The sequence below is a fragment of the Somniosus microcephalus genome, chromosome 2 (genome assembly GCF_052327205.1).
Source record: "Somniosus microcephalus isolate GS21.2 chromosome 2, FLI_Smic_1.0, whole genome shotgun sequence".
NCBI classification, from domain to species: Eukaryota; Metazoa; Chordata; class Chondrichthyes; order Squaliformes; family Somniosidae; genus Somniosus; species Somniosus microcephalus.
This window is the reverse complement of record NC_140988.1, coordinates 146,332,631-146,360,579: the sequence shown is the minus strand read 5'-3', so window position 1 is coordinate 146,360,579 and position 27,949 is coordinate 146,332,631. Positions and strand designations below refer to the sequence as shown.

Below are 27,949 nucleotides of genomic sequence, written 5' to 3'. Positions count from 1 at the left end.
TGAATAGCTGGGGTCCAAAGACCGATCCCTGCGGTACCCCACTAGTCACTGCCTGCCACTCGGAAAAAGACCCATTTATTCCACAGGAGATCCATTAGAATTATATCAATATTTACATCTACAGTGCTAAACTATTGACCTGGAGTTATGGAAGTTGCCACACAAGTGTGTCGTGATGTTCCAAACCAAAAGCTGACAGCATTACGGTACCCTCGAAATCCTTTCAGTAATCTGAGGAGCAATGATTATACAAGAAGCTATATAAGAAGGCTAATCAGCAATTGGTTTAATTAATGCCATAAGATTAATTTATTTTAAAGAATTATAAATATTGTTACCCATTTTGCACTGTCTACAGTCTGGATTTTGTACTCTCACTGGCAATTAAACTCCATTCTAGCACCTTAAATGTCAATCACTGAAGACAATCGTCACCTGGCATTAATCGTGCAGCAATCAAGGAATTATTACTCATATGCTGCAGCTCATTAGATGTCATATTTAACCTTAAAGAGAGATAGAAAATGACAAAAAGAAGAAAGAGAGAGTAAATATTAGGGGAAAAAAGCGAGCGAAACATAAGAGACCAGGAGCTAAAAATTTGATTAAGCCGGAAAATGGGCGCTGTGCTCATGATGCGCGATCGGCGCATGCCTGTTGAAAGTAATGCAGGCAGCCCATGACTTATGTCTGCCTGTAACTTACCATGATTGATGCATGCAGCCCAACACTGAGTGCGCCGCTCAGCAGGGGGCTGAAGTTCATGTAAGGCTAGCTCTATTTAAAGACAGCCTCCACTTTTAAAAGCAATCTGCACCTCTTAAAGGTGAGATGCATTCTGCATTCAGCAGCTGCTGGAAGTGCTTGTCAAGGCAACTATGACTGAGTAATGGCTCAACAGGGCAGAGAAAGGGCATCAAGATTCTCAGATGCAGCACTGGAGGCCTTAGTGCAGGGGTTAGAAAGGAGGAGACAGGATCTGTACCCACAGGGGCCAGGAGGCCCTCTAGACATAGTGAAAAGGTAGTGGGAGCAGATAGCCGAAGCAGTCACTGCCAGCAGTCTTGCCGAGGATCTGGATCCAGTGCCGAAAGAAGTTCAATGACCTCACACGAGTGGTCAAGCTCAGTAAAAGCATCTTCAAAAGCCGTCTCCCACCCACTGCACCACTAGCCTCAGACACTGCTCGATGCACCAAACCCCCATCACTCACCTACCAACAATCTCCATCAAACAGGACTCATACCTCACATTCATAACTTCACCTCAGCCTCACACACTTAACACAGCTGAGAGCCTCAGACCCACATCTCACACCTTGCACACACTGCCAGCTATTCAACCATGACAGGCACATCACCCAAACATATTGCACCACACTCACTGACACACTTCCTTGTCTCTTGCAGGGTAAGGTGGCTCATAACCGCAGGTAGCAGCAGCTAACTGGCGGGGGCAGGCAAGCCTACATATCCTGACCCAGCTGGAGGAGACCATGCTCGACATTATTGGAGGGGCCGTCACTGAGGCTGTGGCGATCGTCGAGGTTGAAATCATTGAAGCTGACGGTAAGCACATACTTAATTCTCCTTCTAACAGCCCACTGCCCCCTCATCCCACAATCACTTCTCACTTACAAGCTGCTGATAGTATAAGCATGTACATCTTGCTTTCCCCCCTTGCCTCTCCTCAACCCTACACTTGTGCCTTTCTCCTTTCAGATACCTAAGAATTCTACCCTGGCCAGCCAGTGCAGGAAGAGCAAGAGGAGACTGATGGAAAAGAGACACCGTCGCTTGATCTCACACTCGTAGGCACCAGCTCAGAAACTGGCACTGAGCATACTTTAGAGGGTAGTATAGAGGCGGGATCTGCACGGGGTGAGTCACGGGCCCGAGTGGCCTGCAGCCAGGGCAAGGGGAAAGGGTAGCGCAGGTGCTAGCTCCCTAGAGGGCAAGATCACACACGAGTTCTGCTGCAGAGGACTCAGATGGGGACTTCGATGGGGCGGCCTACAGAAGAAGGGTAATGGGCATGCACACAGAAATGCTTGGTGCATTGGCAGGCCTGCCAGAGAGCCTGTTGTCACTGTCAAGGAGCACGGAAGAATCTGCACCAACTTTGCACAGGGATTTGCACAGAGCTTGAAGCCCTTGATTTCCAGGCTGGAAGTCATGGGCAACTCCATTAGCACACTTGTGGACCCAACCATGATGCAGCGTCTAATGGCTGATGTCTCAGCTTCCATTGCAGCACAAGCAGAAGTGATATAACATTCGAGTGCTGCCACACAAGCTCAGACTGCTGCCATTGTGGCTGCATTTAGCAGTGTGGAAAGGGGCTTCCAGGGTAGCACAGTTGTCCAGCAATCTGTCCTCCAAAAGATTACTAGAATTGCTGAGGCGCCACCCAGGGGAGTGCAGTGGCTCCTTGGAGCACGAACCTGCTATCCTCTCTCAGGATGACAGCATTCATACTTCCATCACTACCACTCTGCCAATGCCCTTGCTGTTGCCTGTCAGCCAGCGAGCCCAGACTGCTGCTGCCCATTCTGAGGTAGAGCAGTCGAAAGCCGGGCCTTCTAGGCCCAGAACTGCTTGAGGTCGTTCTGCAAGGCCATCTGCAGTCTCCCCCACTAAATGTCAGCAGCCTTCCACGAGCCACACTGGGGTAGCACTTCGAGGGAGCACTAGGACAGGCAAAGGTGTAAAGTCCGCGCCTCAATAATACACGGACTTCGGGAGAACAATTAAACAGGTATTTTACTCAACAGAGGGTAACGTCAGACTGAAGTACAGAAGCCTGCTAGGGCCTTTTATACAGGGGTGGTCACTGCCGGTACTGCAGTATAAAAGCAGTTCTCTCTTAAAGGTACATACACAACAATTCCTCCCCTTTTAGATAAACAGTACATAACATTCATTTAACAACTAAATAATAACTAATTACAATTACAATTTTCTCGGTACTATATACATCAACTGAAATAATCATTTATAAGTTCAGTCTTTGAGGAGGCTTCCTAATCCTGACTGGATAGCGCCTTTCTCGAGTATCCTGTTCTTGCGGTGGAGTCGATTCTGGCTCATTGTCATTGGTTCGTTCGTCAGCTTCCAATACCACTGCTTCTGAGGTAGACGCAATCTGTACTTCGGGCTCATTACCAGGTGCACATGCTCGTGGTATAGGTTTGGCTTGTTCCTGTGACTCTAGAATCTGGTCAGCATGGCATCTCACGATGCTCTCTCCAACGTCCACTGTGTACATTAGTGGTCCCTGCTGTGTGCATATCGTTCCTGGCTGCCATTTTTCTGTTCAGTAGTCGCGGGCCAAGACTGGTTGTCCTATCTTGAAGCTCCTGGTTGGCTTCTCGTTGATGTGCTGGAATTGCTTATCCTCAACATCTCGTCTTATGTTTGGTTTGAGCAAATCCAGGCGACATCTTAGCCTTCGGTTGAAGAACATTATGGCTGGAGCTTGGTTGGTGACTGCATGTGTCGCATTCCAGTAAGCAAACAAGAAATTATCTACCTTGTGTTGTAGTGGTATGTCGTCATTATACATCGCCATTCTTGCCTTTTTAAAGGTCTGAACAAACCTTTCAGCCAATCCATTTGTGGCTGGATGATATGGGGCAGATGTGTAATGTTTCACCCCATTATTCCTCAGAAATCTCCGGAAATCCTCAGACACAAACTGTGGCCCATTGTCGGAGCAAATCTGTTCTGGCAAGCCATTCCTGGCGAAGATGGTCCGTAGGACTTCAATAGTTTTCTCCGTGGTGGTGGAGGACATTTTGATGACCTCTGGCCATTTCGAATGGGCGTCCACGGCGATTAGAAACATTGAGTCCATAAATGGACCAGCAAAATCAATGTGTACCCATTGCCATGGAGATGAGGGCCACTCCCATGGGTGTAGAGGGGCCTGTGGTGGTGCATTTTGGACTTTCAGGTATCCTGAGCAGCTCTTGGTCAGGTCCTCGATTTGTTTATCGATTCCCGGCCACCACACATAAGCCTTGGCTAGGCTTTTCATTTTTACCCCTCCCAGATGACCTTCATGAAGCTCATTGAGCACTCTGTCTCTCAACTTGGGTGGAATTACCACTCGGGATTCACACATCAAGGTCCCCCAGCACACTGACAGCTGTTCTCTCCTTGGCGAGAATGCTGGCAACAGTGAGTCGCCATGTGCTGGCCATACCCTCACCGTCAAATCATAGACCCGAGAGAGTGTCGGGTCATTTCGGGTTTCCTTCTCTATACTTGAGTTTGTAACAGGCAGACATTCGACTATGGTCGCATGGAATATCTCAACAGGGTCCACTGCAGGTGCTTCCTCTACCGTAGGCAACGGTAGGTGCGACAGCCCATCAGCGTTTCCATGCTGCTTCGTACCCTTGTATTCTATGTCGTACTGATGTGCCCCTAGAAAAAGTGACCATCTTTGCAGCCGTTGCGCCGTCATCACCGGAACGCTCTTCTTTGGGTTAAAAATGGAGACCAGGGGCTGATGATCAGTCAGTAGGGTGAATTTCTGCCCGTACAGATAGTGATTGAACTTCTTCACCCCCCACACCAGGCTGAGGGCCTCCCTGTCAATCTGGGCGTAATTACGCTCGGCTGAGGTTAACGAGCGCGACGCAAAGGCTATTGGCCTCTCTGAACCGTCAAGGAATTTGTGTGACAGCACCGCTCCAATGCCGTAGGGAGACGCATCACATGCCAACCGAATCGGTAGTGTTGGGTTGTCGTGGGCCAATACTTCTTTTGAAGTGATTAGGCATTTACATTTCTGAAAGGCACGCTTACACTCATCACTCCATTTCCATGTTACTCCAGTTTGCAGCAGGGCGTTCAGTGGGTGCAGAATTGTAGAAAAATTCGGCAAGAACTTATGGTAGTAGTTCACCAGCCCGAGAAACGACCTCAGTTGCGACACATTTTCCGGTGCTGGAGCCTTGACTACAGCCTCAATCTTGTCTGGCGACTTATGCAACCCTTCCTCATCAATCATGTGGCCACAATACGAGATTTGTCTCCTGAAGAACTCGCATTTGGGGCGGTTGGCTCGTAGCCCATATTCCTGCAATCTAGTGAGCACCTGCTCCAGGTTGGCAAGGTGTTCACTGTCATTTTCGCCCGTCACCAGGATGTCATCCAAATAACACTGGGTCCCTGGGATCCCTTGCAGGACTTGTTCCATTGCCCTCTGCCAAATAGCCGGGGCTGATGCTACCCCGAATACCAGTCGATTGTACTGGTAAAGGCCTTTGTGAGTGTTTATTGTGAGGTACTTCCTAGATGCTTCTTCCACCTCCATTTGTAGATACGCTTGGGCCAGATCAATCTTCGTAAAACGTTTCCCTCCAGATAGTGAGGCAAAAATATCTTCTATCCGTGGAAGTGGATATTGTACTGTGTGCAGGACTGGGTTCACAGTTACCTTGAAGTCCCCACAGATGCGAACCTTCTTCGGCTCCCCAGGCGTGCTGCTCAATGATTTCTTCATTACTGGAACGATGGGTGTGGCCCACTCGCTCCAGTCCACCTTGGACAGCACACCCGAACGCTCCAGACTCTCCAGTTCTGCTTCAATGGCTGGGCGGATCGCGTACGGCACCGGTCTGGCCTTAAAAAATTTTGGGTTTGCGTTATCTTCGATTTTAATTGTTGCCTTTACTCCTTTTAGAGTCCCAAGTCCTTGTTGGAACACCTCTTTTGCGTCAGTTAGAATTTGTGACAGACGTCCAGGTGCGACGTCATCATCCTTTTTGTCAGTCACAGTTAGCGCCTGAATGGAATGCCAATCCAATTGTATTTTTCGGATCCATTCACGTCCCAATAATGGTGGTCCTCCATCTTGTAGTATATATAGGTACAGTTTCTGTGTTTCCTTGCCGTTATATTTAACTGGCACCCTTATTTTTCCTCTGGGGTAGACTTTTTGCCCCGTGTATGTCTTCAATACAATGGACGTGTCCTTCAAGGGTATGTGTGGGAATAGCCGCTCATAGTCTCGTCGGTTCATGACAGTTAGGGCTGATCCTGTGTCCAATTCCATCTTTACTGGGGACCCTGCTATCATGAGGGTGACCCAAATGGTTCGGTGATCCTCCTTTGCGATCACGTTGTGTAACTTTAGACAACTTAGTCTCCTGCTCCCGGAGTCCTTATCACTCTCCTGATCTTCCGAACTACTGTCTGTCAATTTCTTTACTTTCTTGTACTTTTCCTTAGTAGTTCTTGTAGTGTTGGTTTTCTTTCCCGACCTGCAGACTCTTGCTATGTGTCCCATTTCCCACATTGCCTGCATACTTTGTCTTTAAACCAGCAGTCCTTCTGATCATGGGTTGTTCTGCTGCAGCGATAGCACTTTTTTGCTCCATACGCCATTTCGTTAGCGCTGTATTCTTGTGGTTTCTGTTGTATTTCCGCAGCTCCCCGTGCTGCTGCTTCGTAGGATACTGCCACGCTGAAAGCCTGTTCTAGCGTCAGGTCCTTTTCCGAAAGTAGTCGTTTCTGGGTTCCTTCAGTCTGGAGCCCGCAGACAAACTTATCCCGTAAGGTGTCTGCCAGTCCTGCTCCGAACTGGCAGTGCTTCGATAACTTGCGTAGTTCCGTAAGATAGCCAGCATTGCTCTCATCTTTGTGCTGGTTTCTTTTATGGAACTTGAATCTTTCTGCTATCAGCAGCGGTGTAGGGTTTAGGTGTTCCTGTAAGATATTAACAATCTCCTCAAAACTTTTCTCCATTGGTTTTGCTGGGGTAATTAAATTCCGCAATAGGCCGTACATTCTCGCGCCCATCAAATTTAATAATACCGACGCCTTCTTTCCATCGGCCACCTCATTTGCCTTGCAGTACACTTCAATTCTTTCCACATACGTGGTCCAGTCTTCTACCTCGTTGTCGAAAGCAGTGATACTGCCACTTTTCGGCATCTTGGGTGATTTTAAATGGCGCCTCCCGCGCTTTTCCTTCTTCCCCAATGGAATAAAATGCCGCCTCCCGCGCTTTTCCTTCTTCCCCTTGCTGCCACGCTGCTCCTAGCGTTCTGCAGGGTAATGGCGGCGAACCGCGGCTTCAGCGAGTCTCACTTTTCCTTCCCCTCGTTTATTTTCTCTCCGCTGCCCGGTTCTTGAGCACCGACCGCGCCCTGTGCGCTCCACCCTCTCTCTCTCTCTCTTTCCTCCCGGCGACGCTGCGCGGTCCCTTTTACAGAGCCGCTCGATCGAGCTCGAGCCCGCCGCAGTCCGGAAGGGTCAGCACACTACCTGCTACCAGCACGATTTGCTGGAGCACCTTAACTGGGGAGCCAAGCTCAGCTCTCCACAGCCTCTCCCACAATTCTCCGAACACCGATGGATCCTTGGGCGGTTGCCCGTGGTCGACGCCCGTTGCTCAGACTTCGACCTCCAAGAAACTTCTTCTCAGGGTGAGATCCCCGTGAGGTGATGCAACACTGCAGGTGAGTTCGAACTTGCTCGTCGCCACTGTAAAGTCCACGCCTCAATAATATACTGACTTTGGGAGAACAATTGAACAGGTATTTTACTGAACAGAGGGTACTGTTTTTGTCTGGACCCAAAAAAAACAATTGGACTGTAAATAAACAAAAGTTCAACTAAAACTTAACAAATCAAATTAAAATTTGGTTTTCCGGGTTGATAATGCACTCTAGTCCCCGCGGCGCCCACCGGTCACGGAAATACTCAAGCGTGCCGGCCGACACCGCGTGCTCCATCTCCAGGGCCACCCGGGCGCGAACATGGCCGCGGAAGAGAGGCAGGCAATCCGGCTGGACGACCCCCTCGACCGCCCGCTGCCTGAACCAATTGATGGCTCTTTTAGCCAGGCCCAGGAGCAGGACCACAAGGAGGTCCTCCAACCTGTCCGCTCCCCTCCGCACTGGGTGACCATAGATCAAGAGCGTGGGACTGAAGTGCAACCAAAAATCGAGGAGCAGCCCCTTCAAGTAGTGAAAGAGGGGCTGCAACCTCTCACACTCCATATAAACATGAAACACGGACTCCTCCAGGCCGCAAAAAATGCAGGCGGCCTGGGAGTCCGTGAACCTACATAAAACCTTATTGCACGGGACCGCACCATGCAACACCCTCCAGGCCAAGTCCCCGATGGAACAAGGGAGGACTCCCGCGTAGAGAGCCCTCCATTGGGGACCTCCGCCACCGCCAGTCAGCAAGACGCCACGCCAAGCCGTGTCCGGACGGTAGACGAAGATGGCAAAGTGGAGAGTGTGCAGCAGCAGCCCGTACAGGAAACCCCTCCACGCGGAATGAAAAGGCACGGAGGGTATTTCCTCGAGATGGCTCAAGTTGTGAGGCACCGGTTCCCGAGTGGAGTTTCGGGGCTGGGCGCTGATGAGGAATTCCGTCCGAACGGGGGTAAGCTCGGACGGGATCGCCCCACATGCTTGAGCCGCCTCGATACACCTAGTGGAGTACCAGCCCAGTGCCGCTTTCACCGGTTCGATGGCTTCGACCGCGAGCCGGACGTTGGCCCAGGACAGGCGCCGCGCCAGCTCCTCCGGCGCCATCCAGCCCGCTCCTCCACCATCAAGCAGGTCCCCGACTCTGGTCACCTTGCCAGGCACAGCCCTGCCCTCCGCCAGCCACCCGAACCCGCGTTCGTGGAGGTGCGGATTCCTGAGCAGCGGCTCCCGAAGGAGAGCCGCCGCTCCTGACGGGGGAGAGCTCCGCCTGGAAGCGACATAGTTCCAAACCCATAGCAGTTCCTGGTAGAAGGCAGGCAGCTCCCGCAGGCCAGCACGCCTGCCGCCCACTTTCGCGAACAGGAGCTGCGTGTCGTAATTGAGGCCGTGCAGCTGGCGGAAGAAAAACGTCGCCAGCGCACACCATCTCGGAGGATTCTCGACGTACAGGTATCTCTGCAGCGTCTGAAGACGGAAAGTCGCAGCCTGGGTGCGAAGGCACACCAGCGCCTGACCGCCCTCCCTAAGCGGGAGACACAGAACCGTGGCAGAGACCCAGTGCTTCCTTTTGTCCCAGAAGAAGTCGATGAGCTTCTTCTGCATCTTGGCGACAAACGCAGGGGGAGGGATCAAAGTGACCAACCGGTACCACAACATGGCGGCCACCAGCTGGTTTATGACCAGCGCTCGACCCCTGTAGGACAACACTCGGAGCAGTCCTGTCCAGCGTCCTAGGCGAGTGGTGACTTTGGCCTCCAGCTCTTGCCAGTTCGCCGGCCAGGCGTCCTCGGCAGGGCTAAGGTAGACTCCCAAATAGAGGAGGTGCGTGGTGCTCCAGGCGAAAGGCCTGAACTCCTCTGGTAGGGAGTCCACCCGCCACTGACCCACCAGGAGTCCGGAACATTTCTCCCAGTTGATCTTGGCGGAGGATGCGTCCGAGTAAATCTGCTGGCATTCCTGCATCCTCCGCAAGTCAGCGGGATCCGTGACCATGAGGAGCACGTCATCGGCGTAAGCCGAGAGGACCACCTCCACGCCCGGCCCTTGCAGAGCCAGTCCCGTCAACCTCTTCCACAAGAGGCGCAGGAAAGGCTCCACGCAAACGGCGTATAACTGACCGGACATGGGGCATCCCTGATGCACCCCCCTCCCGAAGCGAAGGGGCGCCCTCAAGGACCCGTTAACTTTAATCAGACACTCCGCGGCGACGTACAGAAGTCGGATCCGGGCGATGAAATGCGTCCCGAACCCGAATGCGTGCAGAGTTCCGAAGAGATACTCGTGATCCACCCTGTTGAACGCCTTCTCCTGATCCAGGGAAAGGAAGGCGACCGACAGACCAGCCCTCTGGGAGTGGTGGACCAGGTCCCGGACCAGATGGATGTTATCGTGGATGGTCCGGCCCAGGACCGTGTAGGACTGGTCGGGGTGGATCATGTGGGCCAGCACGGTGCCAAGGCGAGCAGACATGGCCCTGGCAAAGATTTTATAGTCCGTGCTGAGGAGGGAGACCGGGCGCCAGTTCTTAAGGAGTCAGAGATCACCCTTCTTAGGCAGCAGGACAATGACTGCCCTGCGCCAAGAGAGGGGCATCTCCCCGGTCGCCAAACTTTCCCCCAGGACCCGCGCGTAGTCGCCCCCCAAGACATCCCAGAACGCCCTGTGGAACTCCACGGTCAGCCCGTCCAGCCCCGGGGTGGCATAGTGGTTAGCACTGTTGCCTCACAGCGCCAGGGACCCGGGTTCGAATCCGGCCTCGGGTGACTGTCTGTGTGGAGTTTGCACATTCTCCCCGTGTTTGCGTGGGTTTTCTCCGGGTGCTCCGGTTTCCTCCCACAGTCCAAAGATGTGCGGGGTTAGGTTGATTGGCCATGATAAAAATTGACCCTTAGTGTTAGGGGGATTAAATACGTGGGGTTACGGGGATAGGGTGGGATATGTGTTGGTGTAGGGGTTACGGGGATCGGGTGGGATATGTGTCGGTGCAGGCTCGATGGGCTGAAATGGCCTCTATCTGTACTGTGAGGTTTCTGTGATTTCTGTGAGAGCTGGCGGAGGGCGCCGGTCAGCTCCGCCAGGCTTAGCGGAGCGTCCAATTTTTCGGCGCCCTCCGGGCTGACCTTCGGCAGGTCCTCCCACAAAACTCTGCGCGCATCCTTGCTGGATAGATCCGGAGAGAACAGAGCCCCGTAATAGGCGCGGTTCTCCGCGCTGATTCTCTCCGGATCCGAGACCAGTGATCCGTCGTCGGCCAGCAGCCCCAAGAGCTGCTTATGGACCCCCCGTCTTTTTTCCAGCGAGTAGAAGAAGGGGGAGCCGCAGTCCAGGTCCCGCAGGAGCTGGATCCGCGACCTCACGTACGCGCCTCGGGACCCGACGAGCTGCAGGTCCTTCAGCGCGCCCTTCTTCTCTTCGTACACCTTCCGCAGGGCTGGGTCCTCGACGACCTGACCAAGACGGGACTCCAGGTCGAGCACCTCCTTCTCCAACCCCCCGACCCGGGCCTCCCGCCTCTTGGTCGACCCCTTCGCGTACTCCTGTCAGAAGAGACGGATGTGAGCCTTGCCCACGTCCCACCATAGCCTCAAGGAGGGGAAGCCCCCCTGCTTCCTTCTCCAGTCGGTCCAGAACCGATTAAATGAATCCCGGAACCGCGCGTCCTCCAGCAGCAGGTTGTTAAAATGCCAGTACGCGGACCCCCCCCCGCGCGCGCAGTGGAGTGAGCTCCGCCCACACCAGGTGGTGGTCCGTGCACGGCACCGGCCACATGGAAGCTGCCGGAACGCAGGAGACGTACACGCGGGAAATGTAGAGGCGGTCGATTCTGCACCTTCCTCCCCCCGACCTCACGCTAGTGAAGGCGCTGGAGTCGGGGTGGAGATTTCACCAGACGTCCACCAAGTCGAAGGACCCGACCAGGTCCCTCAACTTCTCCATCGCCGCCGGGCTTCGCGGGGGACCCGAACGGTCCCTCGCCTCGAGGGTGCAGTTAAAATCCCCCCCGAGGATGACGCACTCGCCCGCGTCGACGGAGCCCAAAAGAGTGGACACTTCTTCGAAGAAGCGCACTTGCTGTGCACCGGTCTGAGGGGCGTACACGCTCACTAGATGGAGCGGCACGCCCCCCAGGCGAACAGTGACCTGGAGCAAGAGGCCCGGCAATGCTCCTTGACCCCCAAGATCTCCGGCTGAAAATGCGGGGCCAGCAAGATAGCCACCCCGCTAGAATTGTTGGAGGGGTGACTCATGCTGACCCCTCCTTGCCACTCCAGGAGCCATGTGGCTTCGTCTCCCGGAACGGTGTGGGTTTATTGCAGGAATCACACCGCATACTTCCCATCCCGAAGGACCGAGAAGTTGTTGAATCTTCGACGCGCCTCCCTGCTGCCATTGATGTTGAGGCTGGCTATGGTTATCTTCATGTCAGAAGCATAGTGCAACCTTTACCTACACCTAACGGGAGGAGGGAGCGCAGCCGCTGGTCAGCCGCCACTTCCTCAGCAGCCCAGTGAGAAACGTTCTGAGCCGACACAGCTCGAGCGGGTCCACGCCCTCGTCCATGCCCACGATTTTAACGGCGGCGCGGACGGACACGATGAGCAGCGCCAGCTCCGACCACCTGTCGAGGGCCAGCCGGATCTTATTTTGCCGACCCCGGCACGTGGCCACAAAGTCCCGGAGTTCCCTTACGGGAATGAGGAGAGACTCGGCGAGGGGCACGAGGTCATCCAGCGCCTCGTGGACGGTGGAGTCCAAATCGTCCTCCGTGCCCATTAGCGAGTCCCCATCCTCCTCCAGGGGGTCGTCACCAGCGGCCGACCCGTCCGTCGCGCAGTGCGCAGCGAACGGCTCAGCCACACCAGCCAGCCCCACCTCCGCCCGGATCCCACCCCCAGGATCGGCGGCAGAGGATTCCTCCCTGGGCTCCTCTAGGGGCGCCGGGCCAGAAGACGGCGGCGGTTCGGAGTCCCCCCCGGCCTCAGACGCCAGAACGACCGGAGAAACCGGGGAGAGAACAATTCCCAGCTCCTCCAGTACGTCCGGCACCAGAGACGCAGCCAGGGGGCCATCCTCCTCCCCGCCACCAGCCTCCGACCCAGCGGATGGGGTGTTTTCAATTAAAACCTCCACTGGGACGAGCAGCCCCTGGGAGATGTCCGGGTCACATTGGGCGAGCTCATTTTCCTCGAGCTCGCCCGACCCAGACCCCAGGCTGCCCGACCCAGCGAGGGGTAACGGCACCGATAAAATGTCAATAGCCGCGGGTTGTTCCGCGGCCCCCCCCACGGGCAGGGTCTCGTCCCCATCCCCGGGAGTCACGTGCCGGACAGACACATCTGCCTCAGCCTCCCGAGGGACAGGCGACCCCTGCCGATCGCTGGTGATGATGACAGCGGGGGGGGGGGGCGCAGTACCCGTGGCGGGCGACAACTCGCCCTGCTTGGAGGGACCTTCCTCCTCCCGGTCCTCCTCCTCTTCCAGGGGGTCGTGCCTTATTTTTAGCATGGAGGGAGCCCTCCATGTCTGCAGAGGCCTCCTCCTCTGCTCACACCGGCGGAGCAGGTTTGTCGGGTTCCTCGGGCCCGAGCCCGGCCACAGGTATTGGCGTTACCGCTGCGGCGGTTGCGGCCACAGGCTCGGGCACGAGGCCCCTCCCACTCGCGTCTGCCCTGATTAACTCCGCAAGGAGCGCGGGTGTAAGGGGCGGAAGGGGCAAGGGCTGGCCATCCAAGGGGGGACCCGCCCTAAGGTGTTTATTTTTCCGCCGCACCTTCTTTCCGGCCGGACGCGCTCCCTCCCCCCCGCCGGAGGCCTTGGTGGCATCGGCTCCCGACGTCAACCGCGCATTAGACGTTCCCGACGCGCGGGCAGATCCGTGGGAAGGAGCGGCGGCGGCGCCAGCCTTGGCCGCACGAGATGATCCGGCGGCCTTGGAGGCGGGGCAGTTTTTCCGGATGTGCCCCACCTCCTTGCAGCCGTCGCACCGCACACCGTCCGACATCCAGAAGACGCGATAGGTGGTCCCCTCGTGGTGGACGATGAACGCCCCGTCGGTGTCCTCCTCCTGCGCCAGCTGGATAAAAAGCTGGCGCCGGAAGGAGACGACGTGGCGAAGGCTGGCTTCCCGGTAGCTGAGCGGGATGGGCGTAATCCCCGACCTCACCTCCCCAAGTTGGCATAAATGGGGGAGGAGGAGCTCACCAGGAACATAGGGCGGGACGTTCGAGATGACGATCCTCTGCGCGGTGGCCTCGAGAGGATCCACCGGCAGGAAGGTCCCGCCCACGGTGAGCCCCTTGGCAACGGCCAGGGACACTGCCCGCTCCGACCCCAGGAAGAACACAGCCTTCCCGTACATTTTTGAGGCCGCGACGATGGCTGAGGGGCTGACAACCCCACCCATGGCTTTAACGCCGGCCTCAATGGTCATAGTCGGGTGAGTGTAGCTCTTCACCCCAAGCTTTTTTGTCATAAGTTTAAAAGGTGACGGGGCAGCAGAAGCAGCGGGAGCAGCTGTGGCTGTGGCTGCCACTCCCGTATAAGTCCTGGCTGGCCCCGCCACCGGCGAAGATGCAGTCGCCATTATGGGGTGTTTTTATAAGGGCTACACTCACCCCAAGTCACAGGCCTGAAGGTGTTAATGGTCTCAGGTATTTTTTGGTCCTCTATTGAGCAGAGGGAGCTGTTTAAAATGAAGACACACCTCTCCCCTTATTGATTGAAATTGGGAGAGGGGCCTTCTCCCCTCTGCTCAATAGGCAATTATAAAAACAGATGAAATTGAGGTGCCTCAGAGAAATAGGCAGAGAGAGACAAAGAGAGAGAGAGAGGGGGGGTGGGAAGGAGGGAGGCTGCAAGGGCAGCGTTGCCACTCAGGATGGTGGGTGGGTGGGTGTTGGCAGGGGTGCACTCTCCGATGGGAATTTAAAGTCTTTGATGGTGGTGGTCTTCTGGCAGGGGGAGAAGATGTCTTCACCTGGGAAAGCTGGAGATGCCCCAGGCTCAGTCCCACACCAGGTCTTAACGATGTAATTGGACTTCATCTAGGCAGCTCCAGCTGTCCCAGGTCAGGCAATTGAAGGGATGCTTATTAGTGGTGTGTGTGGCCTAGTTTTTAACAAGAGCCACACATACACACAGACACCCCTTGATGATCCGGCCTTGTTTCTTCTTTTCTCACCCCACCTAAAATACAAAGTCTTTGGGAGAGTGCACCAAATAACACCCACCTGAAAGATGATGTTGTTCTTCCCTCCTTCCAAACAGTTGGTGGTTGTTGGTTGTTTCTCTCCCCTCTCTCCCTCTCCTGAAGTGGAGGCCAATTTGGGGAGGCAGTAATGGAAAGGCCTCTCCCCTGGTTGGTGTTGTTGCTGGCCTCCCTTCTCCTTCTCCTCCTCTGTCCTCTCTCTCCAGGCACCTCAGTTGCTGTGATGATGGTGGAGGTGGAGGTGGTGGTGGTCTATCGATATCCTCCTCTTCCTGGTCAGGAGACCACCACTTTCCACTCTCCTGGTTTGGCTGCTCCTTCTCCTCCTGCTGACTGAGGCAGCTGCACAGCCAGAAATGCTGGAACAGAGGGTAACGTCAGGCTGAAGTACAAAAGCCTGCTAGGGCCATTTATACAGGGGTGGTCACTGCCGGTACTGCAGTATAAAATCAGTTCTTCTCTTAAAGGGACATACACAACAAAAGACACACACAAGACAGGCACTGAGGGAATGCACAAGGGTGATTCGTTGACTTTGTTATGTAGTATTGGATTCATTGATTTATAAATGTTGTTTGGAATGTTTGTTTTGTGGTGGCTTTAGAAACATAGAAACATAGAAGATAGGAGCAGGAGTAGGCCATTCCGCCCCTCGAGCCTGTTCCGCCAATTAATGAGATCATGGCTGATCATCCAAATTCAGTACCCTGTCCCTGCTTTCTCCCCATACCCGTTGATCCCTTTAGCCTTAAGAAATATATCTAACTCCTTCTTGAATAAATTTAATGAATTGGCCTCAACTGCCTTCTGTGGTAGAGAATTCCACAGGTTCACCACTCTATGGGTGAAGAAATTCCTCATCTCAGTCCTAAATGTCTTACCCCTTATCCTTAGACTGTGACCCCTGGTTCTGGACTCCCCCACCATCAGAAACATCCTTCCTGCATCTAGTCTGTCTAGTCCTGTTAGAATTTTATAAGTTTCAAAGAGATCCCCTCTCATTCTTCTAAACTCTAGCGAATATAAGCCTAATCGACCCAATCTCTCCTCATACGTCATTCCTGCCATCCCAGATATCAGTCTGGTGAATCTTCATGGCAAGAACATCCTTCCTCAGATAAGGTGACCAAAACTGCACAAAATACTCAAGGTGTGGTCTCACCAAGGCCCTGTACAACTGCAGCAAGACATCCTTGCTCCTGTACTCGAATCCTCTCGCTATGAAGGCCAACATACCATTTACCTTCTTAACCACCTGCTGCACCTGCATGCTGACCTTCAGTGACTGGTGCACAAGGACACCCAGGTCGCATTGCACTTACCCTTTTCCCAATCTATTGCCGTTCAGATAATAATCTGCCTTCCTGTTTTTGCTACCGAAGTGGATAACCTCGCATTTATCCACATTATACTGCATTTGCCATGCATCTGCCCAATCACCCAACCTGTCCAAATCATACTGGAGTTTCTCGGCATCCTCCTCACAGCACACACGCCCACCCAGCTTTGTGTCGTCTGCAAACTTGGAGATATTACATCTAGTTCCCTCGTCTAGATCATTTATATATATTGTGAATAGCTGGGGTCCAAGCACCGATCCCTGGGGTACCCCACTAGTCACTGCCTGCCACTCGGAAAAAGACCCATTTATTCCAACTCTTTGCTTCCTGTCTGCCAACCAGTTCTCTATCCAAGACAGTACCTTACCCCCAATCCCATGTGCTTTAACTTTGCACGCTAATCTCTTGTGCGGGACCTTTATCGAAAGCCTTCTGAAAGTCCAAATACACCACATCCACTGGTTCTCCCTTAGCTATTCTATCAGTTACATCCTCAAAAAATTCCAGTAGATTAGTCAAGCATGATTTACCTTTTGGAAATCCATGTTGACTTTGTCCGATCCTGTCACTGTTTTCCAAGTGCTCTGCTATTACATCTTTTATAATGGACTCTAGCATTTTCCCCAGTGCCGATGTCAGATTTACCGGTCCATAATTCACCGTTTTCTCTCTACCACCTTTTTTAAATGGTGGGTTAACATTAGCTATCCTCCAATTCATGGGAACTGTTCCAGAGGCTATAGAATTTTGGAAGATGACCAGCAATGCATCTACTATTTCTAGGGCCACTTCCTTAAGTACCCTAGGATGTAAATTATCAGGCCCTGGGGATTTATCGACTTCAATCCTGTCAATTTCCCGAACACCATTTCCCTACAAATACTGATTTCATTCAATTCCTCCCTCTCATTAGACCCTATGTTCATTTCAGCATTGTGACCAAGAGAACGCTGTGATATTCTGTGACAAAGGGAAGGTAAGGTGGGAATGTGTTGAGCAACGGGGTTCTGGGGTTTAAATCAGGAGAACCGGAGTTTGATGATGCGCTCACAGACAGCCCATCTGAAACGTGGATGTGCAGGCTGCCTCCACCCTTCCTCCTCCTCTTTTTCTTCTTCCTCCTCCTCCTGCTGAGGTGGTTGCGGAACTCGTGGTGGCAAGGGTTGGACCCTCACGATGGCCATGTTTTGGAGGATGCAGCAGACCACCACAAAATGGGACACCTGGCGAGTACTGGAGGGTGAGTATTGGAGGGCTCCTCCTGAGCAGTCAAGGCAGCAGAACCATTGTGTCATAAGAACATAAGAAATAGGAGCAGGAGTAGGCAATTTGGCCCCTCGAGCCTGCCCCGCCATTCAATAAGATCATGGCTGATCTGATCTTGGCCTCAACGCCACTTTCCTGGTCTGCTCCCCATAACCTTAGATGCCCCTGGAGCTCAAATATATCTCCACCTTGAATATATTCAATGACTCCACCTCCACAGCTCTCTGGGGTAGAGAATTCCAAAGATTCACGACACTCTGAGAAGAAATTCCTCCTCATCTCCATTTTAAATGGGCGACCCCTTATCCTGAAACTGTGCCCCCTAGTTCTAGATTCCCCCATGAAGGGAAACATCCTCCCTGCATCTACCCTGTCAAGCCCCATCAGAATCTTATATGTTTCAATAAGATCACCTCTCATTCTTCTAAACTCCAATGAGTATAGGCCCAACCTGCTCAACCTTTCTTTATAACACAACCGCTTCATCTCAGGAATTAACCTAGTGAACCTTCTCTGAACTGCCTCCAATGCAAGTATATCCATCCTTAAATAAGGAAACCAAAACTGTACGCAGTACTCCAGGTGTGGTCTCACCAGCATCCTGTACAGTTGTAGCAAGACTTCCCTACTTTTATACTCCATCCCCCTTGCAATAAAGGCCAACATTCCATTTGCCTTCCTAATTACTTGCTGTACCTGCATACTAACTTTTTGTTTTTCAAGTACGAGGACCCCCAGATCCCTCTGTACTGCAACATTATGTAGTCTCTCTCCATTTAAATAATAATTTGCTTTTTTATTTTTCCTTCCAAAGTGGATAACCTCCCATTTTCCAACATTATATTCCATCTGCCAAATTTTTGCCCACTCACTTAACCTATCTATATCTCTTTGCAGACTCTGTGTCCTCCTCACAACTTGCTTTACCTGTCTTTGTATCATCAGCAAATTTGGCTACAGTACACACGGTCCCTTCATCCAAGTCATTAATATAGATTGTAAATAGTTGAGGCCCCAGCACTGATCCCTGTGGCACCCCACTAGTTATAGTCTGCCAACTGAAAAATGACCCATTTATCCCGACTCATTGTTTTCTGTTACTAAGCCAATCCTCTATCCATGCTAATATATTACCCCCAACCCCATAAGCTCTTATCTTGTGCAGTAACCTTTTATGTGGCCTCTTATCGAATGCCTTTTGGAAATCCAAATACACTACATCTACTAGTTCCCAGTTATCCACCCTGCTCGTTACATCCTCAAAGAACTCTAGTAAATTTGTCAAACACGATTTCCCTTTCATAAAACCATGTTGACTCTGCCTGATTTTATTATGATTTTCTAAATGTCCTGCTATTACTTCCTTAATAATGGATTCCAACATTTTCCCAATGACAGATCGTTCCCTGCTTTTTGCCTCCCTCATTTCTTGAATAGTGGCGTTACATTTGCGGTTTTCCAATCCGCTGGGACCTCTCCAGAATCAAGGGAATTTTGGTAGATTATAACCAACGCATCCACTATCTCTGCAGCCACTTCTTTTAAGACCCTAGGATGTAGGCTATCAGGTCTAAAGGACTTCTCAGCCTTTAGTCCCATTAGTTTGCCTAGTACTTTTTCTCCTCCCTATAGCCTCTTGATTATCAATTATTATTGGGATGCTTTTAGTGTCTTCTACCGTGAAGGCCAATACAAAATATTTGTTCAAAGTCTCTGCCCTTTCCGTGTTTCCCATTATTAATTCCCCAGTCCCATCCTCTAAGGGACCAATGTTTACTTTAGCTACTCTCTTCCCTCTTATATACTTGCAGCAGGTAGGCCCTGGAGTGGCAGCAGTGCGGGCCTGTGTGGGAAGCGGCGGCGGCGGCAGTATTTAATGCGACCCCAAAGCGACAGAGCAGCAGGTAGGCCCCGGAGCGAGAGCAGTGCGGAAATGTGTGGCAAGCGGTGGCGGCGGTATTTAACGTGACCCCGAAGCGTCAGAGCAGCAGGTAGGCCCCGGAGCAGCAGCAGTGTGGACCTGTGTGGGAAGTGGTGGTGGCATTATTTAACGCGACCCCGAGGCGGCAGAGCAGCAGGTAGGCCCTGGAGTGGCAGCAGTGCGGACCTGTGTGGGAAGCGGCGGCGGCAGTATTTAACACGACCCCGAGGCGATAGAGCAGCAGGTAGGCTTTCCAATCTCCAATCTCAGCTCCGAGAGCGGGAGAGAGAAGTAAAAAGTAATCGAACTGTGACGTCACCAGAAAGCAAGTGATTGGTTGGTGAGTATTTCTCTCTTTCTCCTTTCTTACAAGCTTAAATTTTGTGTTTTATACTTTCTAGGGTCTCTGTGGTGTAGCGGGGACAGTTGGTAAACAAGGGCCATTGAGTATATCATTTAATTGGTGGTATTGATTTGAATTAATTTAAATTGAATTAATTTAAGGGTAAGTCATGGCAGGACAGCCCGGCCACGTGGTATGCACCTCCTGCACTATGTGGGAACTCAGGGACACTTCTTGTGTGCGGGAAATGTATCCAGCTGCAGCTACTGGCAGACTGCATTGTGGTGCTGGAGCTGCGGATGGATGCATACTGGACCAGTCGCGAGGCTGAGGACGTCATGGGTAGCACGTTTAACCGGTTGGTCACACCGCAGGTAAAGGTTGCAAAGGCTGAAAGGGAATGGGTGACCGCCAGGCAGAGTAATACGCACAGGCAGGTAGTGCAGGACTCCCCTGTGGTCATCCTCCTCTCAAACAGATATACCGCTTTGGATACTGTTGAGGAGGATGGCTTATCAGGGGAAGGCAGCAGCAGCCAACTTCCTGGCACCAGGGGTGGTTCTGCTGCACAGGATGGGAGGAAAAAGAGGGGTAGAGCTACAGTAATAGGAGATTCTATTGTAAGGGGAATAGATAGGCGTTTCTGCGGCCACAAACGAGACTCCAGGATGGTGTGTTGCCTCCCTGGTGCAAGGGTCAAGGATGTCTCAGAGCGGCTGCAGAACATTTTGGAAGGGGAGGGTGAACAGCCAGTTGTCATGGTGCATATAGGTACCAACGATAGAGGTAAAAAACATGAGGAGGTCCTAAAAGCTGAATATAGGGAGTCAGGAGGTAAATTAAAAAATAGGACCTCAAAGGTAGTAATCTCAGGATTGCTACCAGTGCCACATGCTAGTCAGAGTAGAAATAGAAGAATATTTCAGCTGAATACGTGGCTAGAGGAATGGTGCGAGGGGGAGGGATTCAAATTCCTGGGACATTGGAACCGGTTCTGGGGGAGGTGGGACCAGTTCAAACCTGACGGTTTGCACCTGGGCAGGGCTGGGACCGATGTCCTAGGGGGAGTGTTTGCTCGTGCTCTGGTGGAGGGTTTAAACTAAAATGGCAGGGGGTTCAGAACCTGAGCAGGGAGACAGAGGAAAGGGAAACAAGGATAAAAGCAAAAGATAGGAAGGAGAAAAACAAAAGTGGCAGTCAGAGAAATCAACGGTTTAAATCAAACATGGCCACAGTAAATAATAATTCTAATAGGTCTAAGAGCGTTAAAAAAACAAGCCTGAAGGCTTTGTGTCTTAATGCAAGGAGCATTTGTAATAAGGTGGATGAATTAGCTGCGCAAATAGAGGTAAACGAATACGATTTGATTGGGATTACGGAAACATGGCTCCAGGGTGGCCAAGGCTGGGAACTCAACATCCAGGGGTATTCAATATTCAGGAAAGCTAGGCAAAAAGGAAAGGGAGGTGGGGTAGCATTGCTGGTTAAAGAAGGGATTAACACAATTGTAAGGAAGGATATTAGTTCTGATGATGTGGAATCTGTATGGGTAGAACTGAGAAATACCAAGGGGCAGAAAACTTTAGTGGAAGTGGTATATAGACCTCCAAACAGTAATGCGGAGGTTAGGGATGGCATTAAAAGGGAAATTAGAGAAGCGTGCAATAAGGGCACAGCAGTCATCATGGGTGACATTAATCTACATATAGATTGGCTAACCAAATTAGTAACAATACTGTGGAAGAGGAATTCCTGGAGTGTTTACGGGATGGTTTCTTGGACCAATATGTCAAGGAACCAACCAGAGCTCAGGCCATCTTAGACTGGGTATTACGTAATGGGAAAGGATTAATTAGCAATCTTGTATTACGAGGCCCCTTGGGTCAGAGCGATCATAATATGATCGAATTCTTCATTAAGATGGAGAATGAAGTAGTTGACTCAGAGACTAAGGTCCTGAATTTAAATAAAGGAAACTACGATGGTCTGAGGTGCGAGTTGGGTAGGATTGATTGGGGAATGTCACTCAAAGGGTTGACGGTGGATAGGCAATGGCAAACATTCAAAGACCACATGGATGAACTACAGAATTTGTTCATCCCAGTTTGGCATAAAAATTAAACAAAAAAGGTGACTCAACCGTGGCTAACAAGGGAAATTAGGGATAGCATAAGATCCAAGGAGAGCACATATAAATTGGCCAGAAAAAACAGTAAACCTGAGGATTGGGAGCAGTTTAGGATTCAACAAAGGAGGACAAAGGGTTTAATTAAGAAGGGGGAAATTGAATATGAGAGTAAGCTTGCAGAGAACATAAAAACTGACTGTAAAAGCTTTTATAGATATGTGAAGAGAAAAAGATTGGTGAAGTCAAGCGTAGGTCCCTTGCAGTCAGAATCAGGGGAATTTATAATGGGAAACAAGGAAATGGCAGACCAACTAAATACATACTTTGGTTCTGTCTTCACAAAGGAGGACACAAATAACCTTCCAGAGATGTTGGGGAACATAGGGTCTGATGAAAGGGAGGAACTGAAAGAAATCAGTATTTCTAGGGAAATGGTGTTAGGGAAATTGATGGGATTGAAGGCGGATAAATTCCCAGGGCCTGATAATCTACATCCTAGGGTACTTAAGGAAGTGGCCCTAGAAATAGTAGATGCATTGCTGATCATCTTCCAACATTCGATGGAATCTGGAACAGTACCCATGGATTGGAGGGTAGCTAATGTTACCCCACTATTCAAAAAAGGTGGTAGAGAGAAAATGGGGAATTACAGACCGGTAAGCCTGACATCGGTAGTGGGGAAAATGCTAGAGTCCATTATAAAAGATGTAATAGCAGAGCACTTGGAAAACAGTGACAGGATCGGACAAAGTCAACATGGATTTCCAAAAGGTAAATCGTGCTTGACTAATCTACTGGAATTTTTTGAGGATGTAACTGGTAAAATAGATCAGGGAGAACCAGTGGATGTGGTGTATTTGGACTTTCAGAAGGCTTTTGAGAAGGTCCCGCATAAGAGATTAGCATGTAAAGTTAAGGCACATGGGATTGGGGGCAAGGTATTGACTTGGATAGAGAACTGGTTGGCAGACAGAAAGCAAAGAGTTGGAATAAACTGGTCTTTTTCCGAGTGGCAGGCAGTGACTAGTGGGGTACCGCAGGGATCGGTCCTTGGACCCCAGCTATTCACAATATATAGTAATGATCTAGACAAGGGAACTAGCTGTAATATCTCCAAATTTGCAGATGACACAAAGCTGGGTGGGCGTGTGTGCTGTGAGGAGGATGCCGAGAAACTCCAGGATGATTTGGACAGGTTGGGTGATTGGGCAAAAGCACGGCAGATGCAATATAACATGGATAAATGTGAGGTTATCCACTTTGGTGGCAAAAACAGGAAGGCAGATTATTATCTGAAGGGCAATAGATTGGGAGAAGGAGAAGTGCAACGAGACTTGGGTGTCCTTGTGCACCAGTCGCTGAAGGTAAGCATGAAGGTGCAGCAGGCGATTAAGAAGGCAAATGGTATGTTGGCCTTCGTAGCGAGAGGGTTTGAGTACAGGAACAAGGATGTCTTGCTGCAGTTGTACAGGGCCTTGGTGAGACCACATCTTGAGTATTGTGTGCAGTTTTGGTCACCTTATCTGAGGAAGGATGTTCTTGCCATGGAAGGATTTCAGCAAAGATTCACCAGACTGATACCTGGGATGGCAGGAATGACGTATGAGGAGAGAGTGGGCTGATTGGGCTTGTACTCGCTGGAGTTTAGAAGAATGAGAGGGGATCTTATTGAAACTTATAAAATTCTGGCAGGACTGGACAGACTAGATGCAGGAAGGATGTTCCCAATGGTCGGGGAGTCCAGAACCAGGGGTCACAGTCGAAGGGTAAGCGGTAGGCCATTTAGGACAGAAATGAGGAGGAATTTCTTCACCCAGACAGTGGTGAACCTGTGGAATTCTCTACCACAGAAGGCAGTAGAAGCCAATTCATTAAATATATTCAAGAAGGAGTTGTATATATTTCTTAAGGCTAAAAGGATCCAGGGGTATGGGGAGAAAGCAGGGACCGGGTACTGAAATTGGATGATCAGCCATGATCGCATTGAATGGCAGAGCAGGCTCGAAGGGCCAAATGGCCTACTCCTGCTATGTTTCTATGTTTCAGAAGCTCTTACTGTCTGTTTTTATATTTATTACTAGTTTACTTTCATAATCTATCTCCTCCCTCTTTATTATTTTTTTAGTCATCCTTTGATGTTTTCTAAACATTTCCCAATCCTCTGGCCTACCACTAATCTTCGCAACATTGTATGCCTTTTTTTTCAATTTGATACCATCCTTAACTTCCTTCGTTAGCCACGGATGGTTCATCCTCCTTGTAGAGTCTTCTTTCTCACTGGAATAAACGTTTGCTGAGAGTTATGAAATATTTCCTTAAATGTCTGCCACTGCTTATCTACTGTCTTACCCTTTAATCTATTTTCCCAGTCTACTTTAGCCAACTCTGTCTTCATACCTTTGTAATTGCTTTTATTTAAGTTTAGGACACTAGTTTCAGACCCAAGTTTCTCACTCTCAAACTGAATTTGAAATTCTATCATGCTATGACCATTCTTCCCTAGAGGATCGTTTACTATAAGATCATTAATTAATCCTGTCTCATTACACATTACCAGATCTAAAGTAGCCTTCTCCCTGGTTGATTCCACAACGTATTGTTCTGAGAAACCATCCCGAATACATTCTATGAACTCATCCACAAGGCTACCCTTGCCAATTTGATTTGTCCAATCTATATGAAGATTAAAATTGCCCATGATTATCACAGTACCTTTCTTACAAACCCCTATTATTTCTTGATTTATACTCTGTCCTACAGTATAGCTACTGTTAGGGGGCCTATAGACTACTCCAACCAGTGACTTCTTTCCCTTACTATTTCTTATCTCCACCCAAACTGATTCTGCATCTTGATCTTCTGAGCCAATATCATTTATCACCATTGCACTGATCTCATCCTTTATTAACAGAGCTACCCCACCTCCTTTCCCTTCCTGCCTATCCTTCCGAAATGTCAAATACCCCTGAATATTCAGTTCCCAGTCTTGGTCACCTTACACCCACGTCTCTGTAATGGCAATCAGAGATAGAATGTTCCCGATGGTCGGAGAGTCCAGAACCAGGGGTCATAGTCTAAGGATAAGGGGTAAGCCATTTAGGACAGAGATGAGGAAGAATTTCTTCACCCAGTGAGTGGTGAACCTGTGGAATTCTCTACCACAGAAGGCGGTTGAGGCCAAGTCTTTAAATATATTCAAGAAGGCGTTAGATATATTTCTTAGAGCTAAAGGTATCAAGGGATATGGGGTGAAGGCAGGTACGGGGTACTGAGTTTGGATGATCAGCCATGATCTCATCGAATGGCGGAGCAGGCTTGAGGGGCCGAATGGCCTACTCCTGCTCCTATCTTCTATGTTTCTATACCCATTTATTTCTATTTGTGCCATCAACTCATCTATCTTGTTAGAAATGCTGCATGCATTCAGATAAAGAGCTTTTAATTTTTTTCTTTATATAATTTTTAATTACACTGAAACTATTTGCTGGTGCACGCTTATGTTCGTATGCTCTGTCTCCTCCTGTCACACTCTGGTTATCATTACCCCTATTGCTGCCCTGCACTATTGCCTTCTCCTTTCTCTTTGATTTTCTAAATTCCCCCTCACCTGAACCCTTCCCCTCACTGTTTAGTTTAAAGCCCTATCAGTACCTCGATGGTCTGCTCAATGACGCTTCTCTAGGCAGCATGGCCCTCATTATATGAATGCTGGCCACAAGTGGTAGGGTTGAGTCATTAGCCAGGTGTAGAACGGATAGCCCTTGTCGCCGAACAACCACCCTCAGGTTCCACGTAGTGGTTGGAAAATTGCTGGCACAACGGACTGGCGCAGGATGAACACATCATGACTTCTGCCAGGATAGTGGGCATTCACCAGCATGATGTGCTGGGCATGGTCGCACATCAACTGCACATTGAGTGGAACCTTTTGCAGTTACAGAACATCTCACCATTAAGACGTGGTGCCCGCAAAGCCACATGTGTGCAATCGATGGCACCCTGCACCATGGGGACTCCCATAATCCCGGCAAAGGCACATGCGCGCTCCTCCTGCTTCTCTTTGTTTAGGGAGAAGACAATGAAGTCTCGTCTCCTAGCGTACAGAGCCTCTGTGACCTCCCAGATGTAGCGATGGACGGCGAACTGCAAGAGGTGGCAGAGTTCTGTGATGATCTCCTTGGTGAAGCGGAGCCACTGAACACACTGCTCCTGGCTTAGGTACAGGTAGGAGAAGTGCTCCCTGGAGACTCTTGATGGGTAAGGCCTCCTGCTGAGAGCCCTCCTTCTCCCTCTGTGAGCAGCTTATCTTCTTTGCTGCCTCTGCTCCATCTCCCTGTCATGCTGCAGCGCGAGGGGGACTGCAACTAGAGCCCCCATGAGAGGGATCAATTGGTGTATTCAGAGGCCTACCAGTAGCAGCCAACACCTTCCAATGTCTAGCAGCACTCCCTACACACTCAACAACTTTTTAAAATTTCTTAAAGCAACCCAATACTCCCTCAAACTCTGCAAGAGCCAGTACAAAAGCAATAAGCAAATTACCTGCAAGTTGGATGAATCTCTTTAAGTAACGCTAGTGGGGAGACCCTCATGCAGCTGAACACACATTCCCCCGCTCTATCCCCGTAGCCCTGCAAGTTTATTTCCCTCAAGTGCCTATCCAGTCTCCCCTTGAAAACATTGAGTGTCTCCGCTTTCATCGGCAGCGAGTTCCAGGTCCTCACCACTCACTGCGTAAAAAAGCTTTTCCTCATATCCCCCCTGTATCTCTTGCCCAAAACTTTAAATCTGTGTCTCCTAGTCCTTCTACCATCAACTAGTGGGAACAGCCATTCACCGTCTAGCCTATCCAACCCCGTCATAATCTTGTACACCTCTATCAAATCACCCCTCAAACTCCTTTGCTCTGATGAAACCAAATCCAGCTTCTCCAACCTGTCCTTATAACTAAGATTCCCCATCCACGGAACCATTCTGATGAATCTCTTCTGCACCCTCTCAAGGGCCTTCACATCCTTCCTAAAATGTGGTGACCATAACTGGACGCAATACTCTGGTTTTGGCCTAACCAGCACTTTATAACGGTTCAGCATAACTTCTCTACTTTTGTACTCAATACCTCTATTTATGAAGCCCAAGATACCACATGCTTTGCTAACCACTCTCTCAATATGTCCCGCCACCTTCAGGGACCTATGCACTTTAACTCCCAGGTCCCTCTGTCCCGGCACACTCTTTAAAACTGTGCCATTAAGTCTATATTGCCTCTCCCTGTTCCTTCTGCCAAAATGCATTACCTCACACTTCTCTGTATTAAATTCCATCTGCCACTTGTCTGCCCATTCTGCTAGCCTTTCTATGTCCTGTTGCAGTCGATTGGTATTATCCTCACTGTTTGCCACACCCCGAGGTTTGGTGTCATTGGCAAATTTAGAAATTCTACTCTGTATTCCAATATCCAGGTCATTTATATATCAAAAAAAAGCAGTGGCCCCAGCACTGACCTTTGGGGAACACCACTGTCTACCATCCCCCAGTCTGAAAAACAGCCATTTACCACAACTCACTGTTTTCTGTCCTTAAGCCCATTCCTTATCCAAGCTGCCACTGGCCCACCTATTCCATGAGCCTCCTCAACTTTGTTAACCAGCCTTCTATGTGGTACTTTGTCAAACACCTTCCGAAAATCCATGTAGACAACATCCATTGCATTCCTTTCATCAATCCTCCCTGTTACTTCATCAAAAAATTCAATCAAAATTCAAAACACCATCTGCCTTTTACAAATCCGTGTTGGCTCTCCTTAATTATCCCGTTAATTTTTTCCTTGATTATTGTTTCTAAAACTTTACCCACCACTGATGTTAAACTAACCAGCCTGTAGTTACTAGGATTGTCCTTACACCCTTTCTTGAACAATGGTGTCACATTTGCCACTTCCCAATCCTAAGACACCTCCCCGCATCTAGGGAAGATTGGAAAATTATAGCAAGCCGTGCCGCTATCTCCTCCCCAATTTCCTTAGCAACCTGGGATGCAAGCCATCTGGACCAGGCGACTTATCCACTCTAAGCATACCAGCCTTTCCAGTACATCCTGTCTATCAATTTTCAACCCTTCCATTGCTTCAAAATTTTTGACTTCTACCGATATTTTGTCAGCATCCACCTCCTTAGTAAACACCGATACAAAGTACTCATTGAGTATTCTAGCCTTGCCCTGCGCCTCTAAGCATATATCACATTCTATGTTCTTAATATGCCCCACCCCACCTCTTACTACCTG

General features: G+C 50.3%; 1 protein-coding gene across 1 annotated transcript in view; it reads right to left on the bottom strand.

Annotated features, from left to right (window-relative positions):
* cfap299 (cilia and flagella associated protein 299) overlaps nucleotides 1-27,949 on the bottom strand; it is a 1,221,566-nt gene that overhangs the window by 913,405 nt on the left and 280,212 nt on the right. The gene's annotated exons all lie outside the window — the stretch shown is intronic.